Here is a 20,128-nt window from a genome sequence, read left to right as displayed (position 1 = left end):
ATCCCATATAATTGCTGCAAATAGCTGATATTAATCTATTACTTTCATTTTTTAATGAGGCCAAATATGCACATGATTAAACATAACTGATCTCCTTTCATGTAGTTGACATATACATATTTGTGTATAAACAAATTTGTGTGTTTGTATTTGATACCATATTAATTTATATCCCCTTGTAGGAAATTTAAAAATATCTTTCAAGACATATTCAGGAACAACTAACTTACCAATTTATTCTAGGTCTGTGTTTAGGAAATGTCTGCCAATTAATCATGAAGAATTAGATGGATTATTTTTATAACTAAGGTGAGCTGTAAAAAAGATGTGTAACATTCCTTCAGATTCCAGCTTGAACCAAAATGCTTCTAAAGTATTGAATAAAAATGACAGAATGACAAATTTTATCTGCAGTGTGACAGCATCAATCATCTAGTACACCCAGCAAACTGTTGAAACAGTATTAGATTCAAAAAGCAAGAAGGATGAAATATGATTCTGTTTTAACAAGTATTTAGTTCCTATGGGTTACAGCTGATGTGTGTTGACAGGGCCATGGCAGTGAGGCCAACCAGGAACATCTCTCCAAGCTACCACCCAAACCTCACTGACACTTACACAGTTCAAATACCACTTTATCTGAATGAACAAACCAGCTAGAGTATCATCAGGTAATTGTGGCAAAGTCCTTCCATTTCAAAGCATAAGATTTTTATTGTAGTTATTTGACTTTATTTGCCCTTCCAAAAATCATACAAGCAAGCAACCCTTATTGACTTGAAAAGAACCCATATCCCTAAAGTAGAAATGAGCCTTTTTCCTACTGTTCTTTTCCACCCTTTTTGTAAGACATTCATAATTTTTGAAACTAAAGCTGCACTGTCAACAGAGCAAAAAGCTGTAGAAAATACAAACTTCTCCACCTTTGATGTCTGCCAAATCTCTCTCTTTTAATGTGCTCTGACCTGAATGCCTGAAGCTCCAAATATTTTCATCTGTCTTGCTTCAGTTTGTTCCTTCCTGAAAGCACCACGTGTTAGATATGGAATAGCTGCCACTGCTGTATGTAACTTTTCCTGGGATATAGATAATTTCATCTATTGCATTGATATCAGTTCAAATTATATTACATCTGCTGATGCCAAAAGCACTAGTGTGTGCACAAAAGTGTATTCAAGCAATTTGTGAAAGACTGTGGCCTCTGAAATGAATAGTCAGTTGTAGTTGTCTTTTGTGATGATACTTGTGATGGTGAAGTAATCAGTTTCAAGGTGTATGCAGAGTTACAGTCTTCTAATTTAAACTTGCTAAAAAGATGCCTAATCTCCCAATTGCTATTGCTAGTAATAGACAAACTGCCTTAAATTATGCCAAAAAAAGGGTTCCTTGATCATGGCTCTTCCCCTCTTTTTTCTTCTGTCAAGAATGAAATATTTCTGGCAGCTTCAATTTAAAGAGAAACAGCTAACCAATATCAGGCAGGCTAGTTTAAAAACTTCTCATCACATGTAAACAGCTGAATTATTTTCAGCAGTTTCATGAGCACAAGTGCTTTCTTCCTGCCTTGTACAACTACAGAATACCAGAGTCTATGGAGGATGGTAATCCACTTCTGACAAGGTCATGGAATAAACATGGCTTTAAGAAATAACTTTTTGTCAAAAGGCATGGCACTATGATCCCTCTGCAGAGAGAAACCTTTGCTTAGCACGGACCTCATGCCAGTGAAAACAGCTCCATATGACTCTGGCCCCGGGGTAACTAAGTTTTTCCATCTAAGTAGGACAGACAGAAAGACTTGAGCACTTCTCTTTCTCTCACTTTCTGGTTTTACTGATCTCTTTTGAATAAACAAATGACAGCCCAGTTGATAGCTTCTGAGTAATCTCCCCTGGAGACACCCTGTGTACCAGGTAAGGTAAACTGGCAAAATCCAAAAGGGACTTCTATAAGAGATATGTTGCCATTAATTTTACTCCTGTGGAATGTGTGGCTGACATGATGAAATACTCTAGAGGCTAGCCCTGAAAAAGCAATCCTTCTAAACACTTCTTTGGAAAGATCCTTAGGAAATGAACAGTCAATAGGGCTGTGTTTAGGGATGGTTTAGCTTCTGTAGCCTTTTCCTTTTTCACTTTAAGATGTCAATATAGAACTCTTCATCCTCAATTTTCAAACTCCCTATGAAAACTTGCATAGCTTTTCTATCATATGTACTTCCAAATATTTTTGCTGCTGAAGCTGTTGATGCCATATTTGATATCCTAAAATTCACAAGAAATCCCAGATAACTGATAAAGCTGCTTTGGTGTGCAGTATGAAAGACACAGATACTTGATCTTTCATGGCATGCCAGCCATGCAGTTGGCAATCTTCCAGTCTAATATCCTGTTAGATTTCCAATTAAATCTGTCATAAAGGAAGGCAATATAAACCAGGGCAAGGCCTCCATTTTTTAATCTGACTCTATTTTGAAGCCTTTTTGTGTGAATAGAAATCAATAAGGAAACTTCATCAGTAGCATCTGTGTCTGTACAAGAAAGCATCCCTCTACAAAGATTTGTGTACCTTGTCGGTGAAGTCACACAGAACTAGGTAGCAATAATACTAATGACAATATTTAACACAGCATGTTAGCTTGAGTACACATTTCAGGTATCATTCTCCTTTGAACTGGCTTATTCATACCGTACTTGATGGGATAAGTAGGCAATCCAGATGCTGGAAGACAGACAGATGTTGGTGACATCACCTTCGCCTGAGTTCTTAATGAACCACTAATCTAATACAGTAGTAAGTGAAAATGTCACAGTAAAGTGCAATTGATCAAATGTGATTAAAACAAAGCCATAGATATTGCTGACCCTTCTTCTAGAAATAGAAAAAACCCCACAGAACAATTCCAGGCAGAGCACAGTCTGGTAGACACACGGACATGTTAGCTGAAGTAAGTCATGGTCCTAAAACACTTCTCAAAAAGGCAGCATGAAGATACACAGTTACTTCTATGCAATGTCTTCTGTAACACATTTGTTACCACCAGGAAGATGAAATCTTTACTAGAGGACCTTGTAACAACACTTTAAACCTTTTTTTTTTAATGAATAATTGTGTGCTGTCATTAATGTTCACTAAAATCAGAGAGGACCAGCATTTTTAAATTCCCATCCAGAAGATTCAGGTCAGAGGAATATCAAATACACTTAACAACATTGCAAGCCAGTAACCATGTCTTTACAATTGGATACTGCAGCTGGCTTTAGCCTTTTAGAAGGAACCTATGAGACCTTTATCAAATTTCTAGGACATGCATAATGGATGAATCCAACAAATGTTTGCATGCAAAGGCAGCGATTTGAAAAGCAACAGTTGTGAGAAAAATGTCAAAGGTCTAACTTGTCCTATTTTGCACGAACTTTTAGCACTATTCACTAATGTTGGCACAAAAGGTTTGGTTCCAATCTAGGGCTACACACCTCTGTTGCCAAAAATTCAAAGGCTGTCTCTTAAGCTGGCTCGATAGTTTGACCATTATTCACATGATCCTCCCTTCCCAGAGACTACTGGATAATTTACTTAGTATTGATTCAAAAGTATAAAATGTTTTTTAAAATCCACCAGGAAAGCAACATCTATTGTACAAGTTTTCTTCTGCTCTTAAAACTGATTATTACCTACACACTACCTACACTTCACTAGTCTGTATCTAACTATACAATACTTTTTACTTCATTTGAAGTTAAATACTGATTGTGCAGTCAATACTTGATCCCTGCGCACATGTTTTAAACAGGAGGATGTAAAATCCAAGAAATGTAGTTTTTATCAATGCTCAATTTTGCTTATCCCAGAAAAGCAGAATGTGACATAGTGGAAGCTGGCATGTTCCTATGGCTTGTTTGAAACTGGGACTCTGCCTGAGATGTTTTCAAGTCTGTCCAGGCTAGTTATCTACTTACAGGTGACATCAAAAACCTGCTCAATTTGGCAGGATCTTGGCCAAATGTACATTTGGTTCAGCAAACATTTGTAATGTGTTACCCTTCCCTGCACAAATCTTTCTTCCTACATGATATTCCCCAAGAGAACCAAAGTATCCAGTTAAAGAGCAAGCTGATGTAGGGGACAGTCTATCTCCTGTGTCAAATAATCTCTCTCCTGATGACTCTTGGCTGAGTTTTCCTTTACTAAATCCTGTCAAATTGAAATCTTCTGCATCAAATGTACCAGCTGGCTCTGGCTGTTCTGCCTCCCGCTGTCACCACTGCAGGAGCTGTGCTGCCAGAAGGACAGACACCTGACAGATCTGATACTCTGAAAGCATGGCATAATTGGGATCGCTGTGCAGGTGTAACCTGAGCACTACTGCAGCTGCATCTCTGCTTCTGGATGGGTCTTTCACAAACACAGGAGCCTCCATGGGCAATCTCAAATAAACAGGTAGTTTTTTACCTCTGACACAGGTCTGTGTAAGACTTCTATGGACACAGGTATAGAGGTGAGAGAAAACTGGGGAAAAATAACACACACATTTATTTGGGCTCAAGAAGATTGCCCATACTGTATGAAGAGAGCCCTGCCAGGGTAGAGGGAGTCAGACCTTGTACATTGAGGATTATGATTGAAGAGTGTTTATTCTTTTGGGTCTCTTTGGGGGGAGTTGATGTTTGTTTTGTTCTGTGATGCTTTTACCCTAATTCAGTATCTCTAATTTTGGGTCAGCATCTGTTGTAGCTCATGTGTCAGATGTCTAAAATGCCATCTGAGGTCAATTCCTACTAGCCCACTATTAAAATACTTCACTTTCCCCCTGCTCTTCCGACTAAAGCTGGCTGTGGGAGAGCAGCCAGTCACCCCTGTCCACAGTGCTCTAAGTGCTGACATTGGTTCCATCCAGAGAAATGATCCCAGTCCTCAGCAAGAGACTAGAGCTCTGAATCCCACATGAAGGAAGACAAAACGCCTCTCCTGAGAGAGGAACACCTCAACATCCCTGTGGTATGTGGCCTGTCTCTGGAGAGGATGTCCTTGGAAAAGCTTTAGGACTGACCTGAAAATCAGAGCTGAAATTCTTCTGTTGCTTGCTGCTTTTTAATTCACAATGCAGGGCAAGTGTCACATTTTATCTTTTAAAAAAAGTTAGTGTACAAAAAAAGTCTATCCAATTTACTCTGCCTGCTTAAGCAATGAGAATATGCCCTAGAAGAAGAAAGCTCACATACCATGTGAAACAAAAATCAAGCCATGAAAATTAGAATGCCATTGGTTGCAGTGGAAACTGGAATGCCATTGGTTGAAACTTTTTTCCCCATTCACCTTCCTGAGCAGCAAAGAAAAGCAAGAATGAACATTTCTGCAAGGTTCTTACTCTAACAGAAATGCCTGAGACCATGATCAGGATCTCAGTTTTACTTGTTGACAGTAGCCATTTGCTGCCCAATGCCCATGCTGTGTGTCCTGGGAGAAGTTTAAATAAATACCCTAAATCCAAAATAACATAGTTCTAGAGCACTTGCAGCTCTCACTTGACCTGGGATGCATCAGGGATCTGCACCTTTAAATAGGCACAGCCAAGAGATGCAGGAATAACTACAGCAGTAGTGGCAACAGTCACCTCAGTGAAAATGAAAAATCGTTCCCAGTGCAAAAATTAAGGCAGAGGAGGACATGTCTGGGAGCTGGAGGAGCAGCTATGGCACACTGCCCCAGGGCACCTACTGCTTGTGTACAGGTTCATGAAAAACAGGTTAGAACACAATGAGGCAGAGAATAATACAGAAACCACAGATGATAGTGGTGCAGGACCACAGGAAAGAAACCAGACTCAGTGAAGCCAAAAAGTGGCTTATGTCAAATAACATTTGACAAAGTTCCAGAATATTTATGACAGGGAGCAATCCTGGAGAGGTGAATCAGCTGCTGCAGATGGCTGCCTCCCTATGGATGTGGAGAACACTGATCCCGCAGCCAAGAGAGCTATGAGCCATGACTGTGGGAAGCCCTTCAGGACACACATCCTTCTGTGGAACAGGGATGCCTGACACCAGCATGAAGGAGACCTAAACCACTGCTATTTCCACTGATGTCTGCAAAGAAACATGACTCCTGAGGTGAGACTATAAGCTTTAACTTATCCTGGCCTTTTTTAGGCAAGCAGTGCTTCTAGGGGAACAGGACAAAATCAACATCAGAGATATTCCTCTGCATTGTGACTTTCCTGGTATCCTCCAACTGATGCTAATCAATCGTCAAAAATGTATTCAAGGGGAAACATGCAAGGGAATGCTTTGTTTCCAAAGCAGCGTGCAAGCTTTTTATTCAGGTTTCCCCGGAGCTAATCCACAAAGGTGAGAAGCATTTGGGATTATGTTGCATAAGCATGGCAAAGTCTGGGCTGAGGTTATTTGTCTTCAGATCTCCTTCATGCCAAAGACTCATTCTCCTCTCAAAAGCTGTTTCTAAGTCTAGGAGTACAGACAAATAAAATAGAGACATAAATTAAGACAGAAAACTAAGAGGAGGTTGGTTCCCTTCTCTTCAGAATGCCCAGTGGAATAGCTATCATTTCTTCACCAAATTCCATTTTGATTACTTTTAAGTGCTAGAAAACACTGGGGAGGATACAAATGCATATCATATGGATCTACACACAAAGAGTATTTGCTCTAATAACAAGCGATACAGTATCTACAGCAGTGCTCCTTCTTTTTTTAATTTCCCACAGAAATAGGCTCTGTTCTCTTCCACATATTATATCCCCAAAGTAAAAAGTAAGCTGATTTACTATCAGTTACACATTTCATAAAATCTTTTTTTCTCATGTTTATAAATTAAATCTCTTCAAGGATTGTTATAAGACTTGTTCGTATGCACACGGCAAATCTAATCCTCGCAGGTCCCGCACCTCTCAGTCTCTCAACTCTGGCATATTGCCTTTTTATTGGCACTGACTCAGTCTTTGCTGAAGGACTGCTCATGGCTCTCTCATCCTGAAATGCAGAGTGCCACTTTCTCCATGATTACACCTCACCAGGCTCCAAAGTGTATGGACAGGTTCAGGTTGGAAGGCGCCCTGGGGGCCAGCTTAGAGCGCTGCCCCAGGCTGAACATCTGGGAGATGTTGTGGAGACCCCACACCTTCCCTAGACACCCACCTCAGAGGCCACTCTCATCCTGAACTTTACCATGTCACCAAAACTGGCATCTGAAGGTCCACATCTGCCTCCCTCGCACATTAAAGTTTGCTAGCATCAGCCTAACTCCACTTGCCATGTGTTCCTTTCTCTCCCTGAAAGATCTTTTGTTTCATCATTCAGCACCACTTCTCCTCACTTTCACCAAAGATCTTGTCCTCCACATTAAACCACCTATGTTTTTACCTCAAGGCAAGAATATATTTAGTTCTACCTGTCTTCTAATTTTCCCCCCTCCTGTTCAGTTTTATTCAGATTTAGATGTTGTGTTTGTTTCTTTTGTATTTCTATGTTCATGCCTTGCATGTGAAGCCAGGCCTCTGCTTTTACATGTTTTCACATAAGCAGCTTTCTTAAGCCATATTTTTTCACATAAGGTCACCTGACACACATAATTACAAGATCCTATATGTAGTGTAAATCCATTTTTTTCCCCATGAAAAAAAAATACTCCAATAGGGAAAAAAAAATCCAAGCAAACACTTCAACATATCTGCAAAAGTACTTTTTCCAGCTGAATGATCATGGAAAATTAATGGGGTTTGTCCCTGGCTTTGTAGATTTTATGAAAAATTAATGGGGTTTGTCCCTGGCTTTGTAGATTTTTTAAAACATTTTCCTTAAATTTTTCAAATTATAAAAAGTCTTGATGCATTTGGTGAAAATTTCTGAAATTTGGCAGAAGCTATCAAAAATGCCTTTAAGCCAGAGCAAAACTCAGCCAAGAACCTGCAAAATATGAGTTGCACAGGTTCAATAAAACTTGTTAAACTACTTTAACTGCACAGAAATCTTGCCTATATTTCAGCTGTGCTGTGTGCTCCTGGGCATCAAGCTTAGAGCAGTGAAGGTCAAGCATCAACACAGCAGAAACCACACAGGTTCAAGTCCTTAAGGAACCAGGAGACAAGAACACTACCCCTGTTTGCTCAAAGCAAAGGGCAAAGTATTTCTCTTTCCACAGACTGAAGCTGTGGTACCCTACCATGAATTCTTTCTCTCAGGAATTGTGAGGTGACTGATTCTCTTATTTTGCCTCTTCTGAAAAGGACCCTAGAGGCAAGATCAGTAAAATTTACTTTTATTGTTTATTTTTTTCTTATTTCTATACACTTTCCACTCTTTATTAATGATTCAGAGCCCATGTCCTCTTACGTGGAAGACAAATAATTGACATATCCTCTCAATTCCCTTTCTGTCTGGATTTTAAGGGATGTATTAATTACACCCAGTAAACTGTGTGAAAGCCAACAAACAAATTCAAGGCCATCAATACTACAGCAAAACCTTTTATTATCACCACGTGTAATATCCTACCAATTCATGGCTGCTCTAGAGATTACCCTACTGCTGCTGTTGTTTCAAATTACTGATTTTGCCAGAGCTGGTAGTCAGCTGGGAGAGGTGGGTTGCTTCACTGGAGTATGGTCATGCAAACGTGTATTTTGGGGTTTCATGTAAAGAAGAACTAATTTGTTACTCAGAAGTCAAAAGTGTGATAATTAGGGAGAGCTAACTTTTGCTATCTGCTCTTTGTTCCTTCTCTCCCCTAATGTGGTTCAAATTCATCAGTAGCCAGCAGCAGACCAAAGTGTACCTCACAAACTGCAACTTCTCTGCTGTCAGTGGAGATAGAAAAAATATGTAAAGCAACTGAGTTTCTGCTATTTAATTAACATTTCTTGCACATGGTGAAAGGCTAAAGCAAACCAAAGCAAGACTGCAGGTTTTGTTCATTCAGCATGAGTAAACATTCTCTCTCACTGCAGACAGGAGAGGTAAGGAGCCTGCTGAGCAAATGCATAAAATTCTTGACTTGTCCAAGACTGGGCTTAGGAAGAAGCCTAAGTACTGCAGTATGTCAGAAACCCCTGAACAATCTACAAAGTACAAAGCTACTGCGATTACAAAAAATACACATAACCATCAAACAAGGCTTCTGTGCCTGACTTTGGAAGTTGGAGCTTGACCAGCTGTCCTCAAACATGCAGTACAGCCCCACCTTTACATGTACTTAGTGCACCATGCAATTACCTGCTGTCCATTAGCTTACCCTGGAAGCATTTATCTGCCCATGTGGCCCAGCAGGGACTTGTTACTTATGTTCCAGGGCTTTGCCCATCCTCAGCCGAGCAGAACATATTTGAGGTCTGCTATTTTCCTCAGCTGTTGTGTCGGGAGCAGGGAGCATGGCTGGTTAAGGGCTGTCATTAAGCAGCTGCTCCCTCCAGCACGCAGGCGGCTGGGCAAAGCACAGTTTCAGCTACACAAAGCTGAGTTTGTTAGGTGTGAGTGCCTGTGACTGCAAGGGGAGAGCTGCCAGAATAGCTCATGTCTTAATTGCTTAGAAGCAACAAACAGAGGGCACCCAGATCACCAGCCTAAATACAAACTTGGTGTTTCCTCTGCTGGAAACACCCATCATAAATAAAGTCCACAACAACAGTAGGAAAACCTTTCATTTGTATCTGTTTTATTTTTCTCTTCCATTCTTGTTCTTTGTAGCAGCTTTATTAGGATGAGATTAAAGTTACTCAGTGGACTTGAAAACAAATTGTGGATAGTGGCTGTGGTTTCATTTCTCTAAAGCTAGTGCAAAACACACTTTAAAGTATTTCCAGTTCTTACAGAACTCTGCAATACTTCAGTATCTGCAGAAAGTGCAAGTCCCACTAAATCAGTAATTTGGCCTCTAGAATTTAATCTAATGTATCCATTGAAAATAAATGGAAAGTGGGTGGTAAAGCCACAGGGTAGAGGAAGACAGAAAGGAGAAGACATAGTCTTTCCCCAAAGTAAAATTTTCTCTCAGAAAATCTAGCCTTCTCTGTCCTCATCCTAAGTTTTGAGAACCTTGGACTCCTTGCCTGGTTCCTGCAGGTGTTGTTGACAGGACTGGCTAACATTTCCTTTTAAAAATAGCTCGGCTGGTTCTCTCAGTATCCAATGACACAAAGTCAACAAGTCAACCCACAATGAAATTATTGCACATGGGTTTTTCCAAACGGCGGCTATATGCAGCACAAGTAACAAACAAGTTTCTCTAGAAATCATGTACTCTTTTTGAAACACCCCGTATTTCACACGGGGAAGCACAGTAATATTTCTACACAAGCAAGGCTGAAATACCCTTCTGACCTAGAAGAATGGGATGCCATGGGAGAACCTGATTACTGCTGCTTATGTTATCGCATGGCAGCTGGGAGCCAAATTGCTGCTCTTATAATAAATGGCTTTCTGTGACAATGGAAATAAGGTGAAATACCCAGTTCATCTGAAATGCAATCAAGCTAGATATGCTCTGTCCTTACTGGAGTCAATGAAAAAGTGGAAATGTGGAAAATGTATCATGTTAACCTCTTGGTAACACATAAGTTTATATAGGGAGTCATAAACCTGTTCTTTCTGAATATACTGGGACACACAGGCTGCAGAGACAGGGGTCCACTGGAGCAATCTTTAAATGCCTGGCAATAATTACTTGCCTAATACCTTCAGCAAATCCCTGGCTAGTGCTTCTAGTCAGAATTCTTTAAGCATTACCTAGGCAGTCTTCTGCACGGAGAAAAAGCCTTGGAAGCACCCATGGAGTTGTAGCAAGTCTTGTGGTTTTGATTTCTATGTCTCCAGAAAGGGTGACTCTTAATCAGAAGTGTAGTCACAAGTCAATTTGCGAGTGTTCTTGATAACATGCCAAATATGTATTATAGTTTGATGCTTAATCTAATTTCAAAGGTGTCTACTCCTGGGTTCACAAAACATAAATTAAAAAAAAACCAAAAACCACAAACCAAAAAAACAAACAAACAAAAAACGATCTTCCAGCTAAAAAGGTGACCAGACATACTATGGATGGTTTCCTCCACTGAGAAACTGCTTATGTTGCCACAATAATTCTTAAATTGGGTTTTGCTAACAGCATTTCTACAGACTCCTTCGGCAGCAGAATATTTCCTACCATGACACCCCTGACAAACTCAATGCTCTGTTAGCCACCCAACTTAACTCCAAGCTTAAAACTGTCTTTACTGACATCCTTTCTCATTCTTGTATTCCTGATGCAGTGATCTCTCCTTGCTAAAAGTGATTATTTCAGTTGCAATGAACATTTTTCCCACCACCCTGCTCCCTTTAACTCCTCAACTTGAATTGCACAGGTAAAACTTACTAACTCATTTTCATTTGTTTTATACAGGTACGAGAGGCCAACTTTTTAAGTTCAGGAAAAACACTGAGGAATTCTTAAAGCTTAAGTAAAACTGATCCTGGTACACCATAGTGCAACAGACAACTTTGCCTAATAGGTTCTTTATCTGAGTCACTGATTTTAAATAATGGGTGTCTTTACTCAGGGATTTCAAAAGTGGTAAGAAATGCGGTGAAGATAGACTATCTACCACTCTTTTACAGCACTACTCTACATTGTGCTGAGGTTTCATCAGGAGAACAGCCTCCCATTACAGACTCCCTAGCCCCCAGACCAGCCTTGTTCTCCTTTCTTGAGTCATTTATCCCTCTATTTCCACAAAGTCAAATGAGATGCAATCTCTTTTCTATCTTCTCCATACGTGAGGTTTTTTGTTCTCTTGCTGATGAGCAGGGAAGTACAGAGGATGTAAAACATTAATTCAGAGCAGCTATAATTTATCTCTGAGTTGCTCCAATGCAAAATACATAATTGGCTTCAGATGGGCATCCTGCCAAGATTCTTAGGCAGGGAGAGAGCTGTCTCACTATTGCCATTATGGGGGTTGAAAAATTGAGCTGGCTGGCTTTCACAGCACAGCACAGCCTGTAACCTGAGTGAATATTTCACTACCTTTCTCTGTCTATAAGAAAAACAGGATACAATTTATCCTTTGCTGAATCTTGAATACTGAAGGACAAAATATGGCTGTTGGGCTTGCTTAGTCAAGGCCTGCAGGGCAGTTGGGCAAAAGCATTAAGTGCTCCCAAAACAGCCTCTGAAATGTGATGATGCTAAGGTCACCAACTTGCACTGCAGTGGCATACACCCTAGGAGTAAATATAATGCTGAAGCTCTTGTAGGGGTGGTGCATAGTATCAGAATGCAAACACTGCAGCCATGTGAATGAAGCCAACGGTATACAGCAATCCTGACAGAACTCTGCTTTTCTACTTGCAGGGTAGAAAAATTGAAATTAGGATGTGCACAGCCACTGGTGGAGCACTTCTGGGACGTAAGTGCCAGGAAGGCACTAAGACTACTGTATTTTCAGGTGCAGGTTGGGAACAAATCAGCCCATGATGATCTTGACAAATAAAATTTTTTAACATCAGGGAAATGAGGTCCTCAAACAGATCTTGCAGAGTCATACTGGGAAGCAAGCATCTGAAATACTTTGAAGCACCCAATGCTGGTTGTGTCTTACAATAAAAACTAGAAGGTATGCTTGCAAAGAAAATTCAAATTTCTTCGAGATAATGCCACATGATGGTTTTGATTGCTACTCCCTTTGGTCATGTTCTTGCTGATAATCTATTATGTTTGTTCTGAGCAGCCTAGAAGAAACTTGCTCATACTTGTCACAGGTCTCAAAGGAAAATTTATAACTGCAGCTTAAACAAGGTTATAGTCTGCTGGAATTCAAGAAATGATCTAGCTTAGGAACTGCAGTTTAAGAGCTGTAGAAGTATTGTGGGATGATCCTCCAAAGGACTGTAATCTGGCAACTGTGATCCTTAAGGGGTGGATCTTCAAAATGAGCCTACTACAACTGTAAAAGCATATTTTTCTATGCCAGGTATTTATAGACTTCAGTGGTGCTGCACAGCATATGTAATTTCTAAACTCTCTGTTTGGAACTCTTTGGTCCAAAGAGTCAAAACCATGACTGTGACAAGAATAAAGTGAATGCAGGTGTCATGACACCTCTCTTGAATAGTCTTACTTGGGGGGTCAGATGATCCAAAAAAGAGCCTTTCTCTTGGATCACCCCAGATTTACTGCAGGCAGTGAATCCTCTGCAAGTGGTGACTCTACTGTGATGACAAAGTAGGACAGGACTCCTAACCCCAGTGAGCTCTGGGGCCCAATCCCCAGGAACATGTATGTCTCTGCCTGTTGCTGGTGGGTAACTTACAAACCCCCATGGGTTTATCCCTGGTGGGTTGATCTAACAGCAACTTCAGCCTTCTTTAGGTCACCATGCACTTTATAAAGAGCAGTAAATGGCATCACAGAACATAGCTTCTCACTGCTGCCCACTGTCAGATGCTTTAGACTTTAACACTTTCCTCCTCTTGCCTCCTCCATCCTTGGACGCATCCCTGGCAGCTCTCTCTCAGGCATGGGGCAGGTCTGTACACAGTCCCTTCTGCCATCTGAGCCAGAACCTGGTGGGCTCCAGTTATCCTCACATGTTGGGTCTCATCACACATAGCTGAGCTGGCTTTAAAAGCCCAGCAAATTGCCTCCCACTCTGCCGTGGGGTAAGACCAAATTGCCTTAAACATAAGGACTGTATTTTCATAAACTTAGATGTAGAGGCAATTATTGTATCTCTTTGTGTATATTTCCCTGTCTCTGAGGCAACTCCCTTACTACTACTGTGGTCTCTTTTTAGAAGTTCTGACTTTATGTTTCAACTTCCTTTTTTAAGGGTTTGATATTGGAGAAAATACTTTGTTGAGGTTATACTGGAGGAGAACTGTTGCCATCACTGCAAATTTAAGCAACAGTGTGACTGATTTCTCAACTCCAGGGAAGAGTGCCAAAAACCTTATTTTATAGTAGGAACTGGGATGCAATAATTCTGGAACTCAACAATCTCTTCAACAAATACAGTTCAAATCTGGGTGAAGAATTTAATTTATTATGTTAGCTATATGACTTATTTCACTTTGAACAGAAGACCGGCCCACTCAACTACATAATCAAATTCTATGCTTTCTTTTTTTGCAGTCTGTAATACATCTGTGGCTGTTGATCAGAAGACTTTAAGGAAAACAAGAGATATTTCTTTCTATTACAGAGCTTTCGTGATGTCTTGCCCACAGGAGACTATCTTGATTCATTTTAATAAAGACGCCTTTGAGGAAGAAATGCTTGTCACAGTGGTATCTAGTGGATTAAGCCTTTTCTCCTTGAAACTGGTGGGATTTATAACCAAAGAGCCTTGAACTATAGGCATTGTAAAATTAAAAGGCAATTCCACTCTGAAGCTCTGTTGCACGCTTATCTTGAAACCCAAACAACACAGGACAAAGAAGACTTGCTTGAAACTCTCCTGGTCATGCCATTTATTTCACCCCCAATTTGGGGATCAACTCTTGAGCCCCAGTTTAGGCCAGCACAACTGTGTTCCCCCTTGGCTCTCAGACTCTGGACAAAGATTTACAGCACTGATGGATGTACTGTCAGCAGCAGTAAAACCCAACATTTTCTGCTACAGCCCAGGCAGCTGTGGCAGGATGAAGTGGCGCATTCCTCACGCCTGTGTCACAGTGCAAACACTCAGCCCAGCCCTGCACAGGGCACCTCAGGGACACACAGCCCCTCCAAACCAGGGACTGGTGGAGGGACAGCCTTTAATCCAAACTGGCAGGGCAGTGAGGGTGCAGGAGGGCACACTCCAGCCCGCTGACTGACTGCAGCAGTCAGCATTCATTCCTTGGGAAAGGGAAGCAGGAGGGCAGTTACTCAGCCAGGCCCATCCCTACTGCCTGCACTGGGAAAGCACTCTTGCAGCCAGCACTGGAACAGCTGCCAACATCTCTGGGAAAGAAACAAGGGCTGTAAAGTACAAAATAAAGAGAAAAGACTCTGAAAAAGGCCATTGTATTGTATTTTTTTGTTAGAATTTTTAAGAGCCACAGGCCCTTTTAAGATGGGGCTTCAACCAGTACTGTGATAATAAAGCTGTTTCAAAACTCATGTTTCACAAATGGTAAGTAAATGTATTTAAAGTGCTATTATATGCAGGTGGTAAAACCTGATCCAGTGGATCGGGACTCTGAAATCAGTGAAAATCAGAAAGTGCTTTTTCCTTGAGGAATAGCTTTCTCTGAGTGCTTCTGCTCTTCCAGGTATATTACCAGAAGACATGGAAGGATGCAGCAACTGTCAAGACTCCTCCTCTCTTTTTTTCCACCATCACAAAATGAAACAGATCAAATTATACCAGCAATGGAAAGAAGGAATGGTACATTTCTACATGAAGTGGTGCAACTAAGCTTGGTTTTGTTGAATTTGTTATTGCTTTTACTATTCCAAAGATAGCATCTTTTAAAGGGTGTTAACAACCCTCAACCCTGCTAACTGTGGTCATGACAGAAGTCACAAGTCTTCTTTTGTACATGTTTCTCATACAGCTGTCAGGTGAAACAGTCGTGAAGTTTCAGTCAAGTAATACTCTTTGCTTTCTGTCCTATGTTGGATATTTGAGGGCACAAATGTTCTGTAACCTTCCATGCAAGTTTACCTTCCAGGGCAATGTTTATTTGCAGTATTTCACAGTTTACATTGTGCTATGATGGAAGAATTGTAGAAATTACATTTATTTATCTCCTTGTTTATTTAATTTTTAAAATATTGGTTCAGACAAAGATTACTGTTCTTCTCTAGAGACTGGGAGAACTGAAGTACCTTAAAGCACCCATGAGTTCAAAAAGGTTTGGTACTGTGTGACTGTGCAACAAATGAAGCAAGCCAAAGTGCCACAGCTACAGTGAGGGGCTGCACAGGGCTGCTGAGTGACCCACTGTCCCTGTGACCCTGGAAGCCCTGACCCAGGGCCCTTCCAGCTTTCTGATTTCAGGCTGGCTTGTCTGCCTACAGCAAACTAATAAACTGCAAAGCAAGCCTACAGTGGACCTTGACCAAAATACCAAAACCTCTGCTCCTAAATAACCTGATGTTATTATCACACACTTATTGGTTGTTTCAGTGCCAGCATTCCGTCATGCCACAGATCGAGGTTTTCTATCAGAACAAAGTAGTTGGGAATAAATAGATTTGGAAAGAGGAAAGTGAAATCCAGGCCAGAGCAAGAAGAAATACTCTGTTTTGAAGCATTTTGTAAAGTCGAAATTCTTATGCTTCACAACATTTAAAATATTTTTGAACACTAAGGTATGTTGGTGATAAATCAGTGAATTCTTTGGAATGATCAGCGCTTTGAATTTGGCATGCTTACCAAACTTGCCTGTGACAGAGAGGAGCAATTTGCTGGTAGCAGGAAGGCAGCAAACCGTGCAGAAACATACAGGCAATTGTGCCTGTGGTGGCAGATGTGGAACAATAGGACAGGCCAGGTTTGGAAGATGCTATGAGAAAAGACTCATCAGGCTTAGACAGAAAGCAATTTGAAGATGTCAGACCAAAAAAGAGTTGCAAGGAATGGCTCAGAGACTCATCATCTTTCTCTTTTCCTTTAGGACACACTACTTGTGCATCTCCTCCAAGAGTATTAACCACAGAGGAGATTGTGAAGTCACCTGAGAGAAACAAAGCTGCAAGCCTATTGCAAATGTTCTTTAGATAAGCCTATTTGGCCATACACACACATTTTATTTTCAAGGAGATGGTGGATCTCATGGTGGAATGCTACCAAGGCAGTGGGAAGCAGGACTGTTGGTTTCAGCTCACAAAAAATCCCAGTCTGCTGCAGACGCCTTTGCACGGGTCTGTGGGAGTACTGCTGGCAGTGCTACTCCAGTGCATTCTGGCCACATTACGTACTTTGCCCTCATCCAGTAAACAACCAAAGTTGCATACTGCAGCAGCACAAACAAAACAAAAAACAAAAAAAAAAAAGAAGAGAGAAAATCTTCAAGCAGTTCTTACGTAGGAGAGAAAGTAATGATGAACACCTCAGAAAATAGCCAATGAAGTAGGATATTGTCCTCCTTCTGTTATTTCTTGAAATGGTTCAAACTGGAATAAACATTATCCCAAAATCAAAAGAATACTTCCCACTGTATTTTCAGCAAATGCAACAACAGTGAACACAAGCAAAGCTGAGGACTGAAGCCATACTCAGTAAGCTGAGTCCAGTAAGCTCAGTATGCAGGGTCCAGACAACAACAGCTAGACAGCCTACACTGCAAACCCTTGAAAGAAGCAGTGCATGAAATTGCAGGGGGTTTAATTAATTTCTCATGCTGGTGTTTGTACAATCTGATTAGGTAACAGCATCTGATATGGTATCACATAGGAGAGGATTCATCAGACTGAATAATTACATGGATTAGAAGAGGACCTCTGAAATGCTTACAGGGCTGGCTCAAAGAGAAATGCAATCAGCAATCCTAAAAGGAGATGCACAGGCCTCAAAGGAATTTATTGGTGGGGCGCTGAAGATCAAGCTGATATTCTTTAGCATTTTCATTAATTTTCATTCACCACATCACAACCACTGAGAATATGCAGATAACATATGCTAAGGATGCAAATCTAGTAAGCACCACAGGCACAGATAGCTTTGAGAGTTGCGTAATAAAAAGTTGAAAATGCCAAGCCAAATATTGGAGACTAATAACAAGAATTTCTGGCACGAGCCAGGAACTTGTCAGTTGGACTAGGTGCACAAACACACTGCCAAATGACTGACCGGCAGGGCGATGCAGACATGGAAAAAGGCAAATGCATTTGGAGAACTGGTAAGGCATTTCTGGTAGACGCTGAGAAATATTTCCTCCTCCACAGCATCAAGGAGGCTTTCAGAGCATCCCCAATTCAGTGGAAGGTTACTAAGTTGATCCAGGGGTACAGAGAAACCTGATCAAGTGAGTGGAAACCAGAAGCGGTTGTTTTCCATAGCAAAGGGAAGGCTGAGAAGCTGCTCTGTTTCAACATAACCATGATGGAAAAAACAGGGAAGAAGTGTCACTTAATTCAGAAGATAGTGCTTGCTTTAGAACAAATAGGTATAAACAGGGCTTGCATACAATCTGGCTGAAGTTTAGAAGATGGGTCTCTAACAACTGAAACAGAAAACCACTTTCCTTCCAAAGGTAACGAGGGCAAAAAGATATGTGGCATGATCCCTTTCAGCAATATGTACATTTTTAGGTAGGGAAACAGCCTGGAAAACAAAGGAGAGACTACACTTTATTTTTAAATTATTATTAGAGGTACTAATGTTGCTTGGATTGTTTGTCCCATTTCACCCCCTATATCAGTAGAACATCAGATTTCAAACAAGGAGGCTTCACCTCCTTTTGCAGGGGATGCTCCAAATGACAACCACAGCAGAGGGCTTTGGCTTAAGTCCTCCAGGTCACATCTCAGAGGTGTTTTCCCTTAGCTCTCCAGCTGTTTTCTAACACCAAACAGCTGGGCCAGTCTCTGAAGCAGTATGCTTCAGTGCTGCTGAAAGCCTGGTACATGTGTGCAACAGCTCTGTTATATAAGGGCAGGTTTTGGACTTGGTTGTTGGGAAATCCCAACAATTTTGTAGTCCTGTTTTTTTCACCCCACACTATGGTTACAGCTTCCTCTTTGCCTCCCCATGTCCCCTTTCTCTAACAAGTAACAGGGCAAATGTACAAGGGAGGCAGTGGTCACAACCATATTACCCCTACTTTCCTGTGCCCTCAAGCACCACAGCGCCCAGCTCTTCTCTCTGTACACTGCACTTACATTGCACCAGCCAGAGCCATTCAATATTGTTATGCTTACCGATCTTTTTTTTTTCCTCCTTTTAATCATGCTGCCTTCACCTTTTATTAGCCATGCCCAAGGTATCTCCTTTAGCATCAGTTAAACCAATATTTTATCAGTATCACTGTCTTACTTGACTACATGTGCAAAGAGAACAGATGAATATATATTAAAAGATACAATGAAGATACATGTATGTGCACTGCAAGTCCAGATAATGAAAAATTGGATTAAGGATCTTTTGGTTTTTTTGTTGGGTTGTTTGTTTTTTTGTTTTTTTTTAACGTGTGCTATCTGGAGAGCTTTGCATTTAATAAGGTGCTTAGGCTTGTAAGGGTGCAGAGTCTGAAGATTGCTTTGGTAAGAGTGTGTGACAGGATCTGTGTTCTTCTTCACCTGCTTAAACCTCAGAAAGACAGGGAAAGGCACGAGACCTCCTACACCAGCTAGGCGTAGGAGCCAGTGCTGTGCCTCCACATGGTTTGAGCCTTGCTCAAAATATAGGCTAGGAATTAAAAAGACCCTAATTGGCTTGTTACCTCAGTCCACTGGAAAGAAAGTCCTCTTTTATCTAACACCACCCCCTTTGTGTTTTCATTACTCAGATCTTCTTGACTTTCTTTTGTTTGCATTACATTTTGATCTTCCAGGGCTACAGAGCCTCACCACGTTAGACCACAGTCCCTTCCAATGCATTTACCTGCTCTAAAGTGTTACTTTTAGAAAATGTATTTACTGGAACAAACTTAGCCAAAGTGCCTGATCATAAAAGTGGCTGCATTTGTTTTCCACAGCAGCTGCAGATGCTTCAGAGGTGAATCCCAAGCATCCTCTCTGACTCTAGAAATTTTTTCCAACAAGCTTCTGTGTGAAAAATGCAGCAGGAAGAAGCTTCAAGAGGAATTCTTAACTGCCTTCTACTTTCTATAGGTATTCGCATCTGGATTATCTGAAAAGAAGGAAGCTCTCCTCATGAGGTTATAAGATGGAGGAAAATTGAAATGGAAAATGGAATAAATCTTCCTGTTTTGACTTGTGAGTAATAACTGCTGAAGCCAACATTTCCATACAAAATGCTCCACTGGTTTCTGTGGCCAGGATGTTTTGCCACCAAAATCTAGGTGGAGTCAATTGAAATCTGTCCTGTGGGTTTTGCGGTACACTAATATGTTTTCTAAATTTAATATACTTCAGGGTAGGAAGGTTTGAATTCCTGAAGATAGCAACTCATGTATTTTTTCCTTTTTCTTTCTTGCCAAATAGACCTAAGTGGAAAGGTTTCTTACAGTTTTCTCCTCTTCCTACCACA

The 20,128-nt window shown here is 40.9% G+C and overlaps 1 protein-coding gene across 1 annotated transcript in view; it reads right to left on the bottom strand.

Moving 5' to 3' along the window:
- Positions 1-20,128, bottom strand: part of ANKH (ANKH inorganic pyrophosphate transport regulator) — a 107,580-nt gene that overhangs the window by 52,015 nt on the left and 35,437 nt on the right. The gene's annotated exons all lie outside the window — the stretch shown is intronic.

This window comes from Molothrus aeneus, chromosome 1 (assembly GCF_037042795.1).
Source record: "Molothrus aeneus isolate 106 chromosome 1, BPBGC_Maene_1.0, whole genome shotgun sequence".
In the NCBI taxonomy this organism is placed as follows: Eukaryota; Metazoa; Chordata; class Aves; order Passeriformes; family Icteridae; genus Molothrus; species Molothrus aeneus.
Note: the sequence above shows the minus strand (reverse complement) of the source record. Positions and strands in the feature narration are given on the sequence as shown.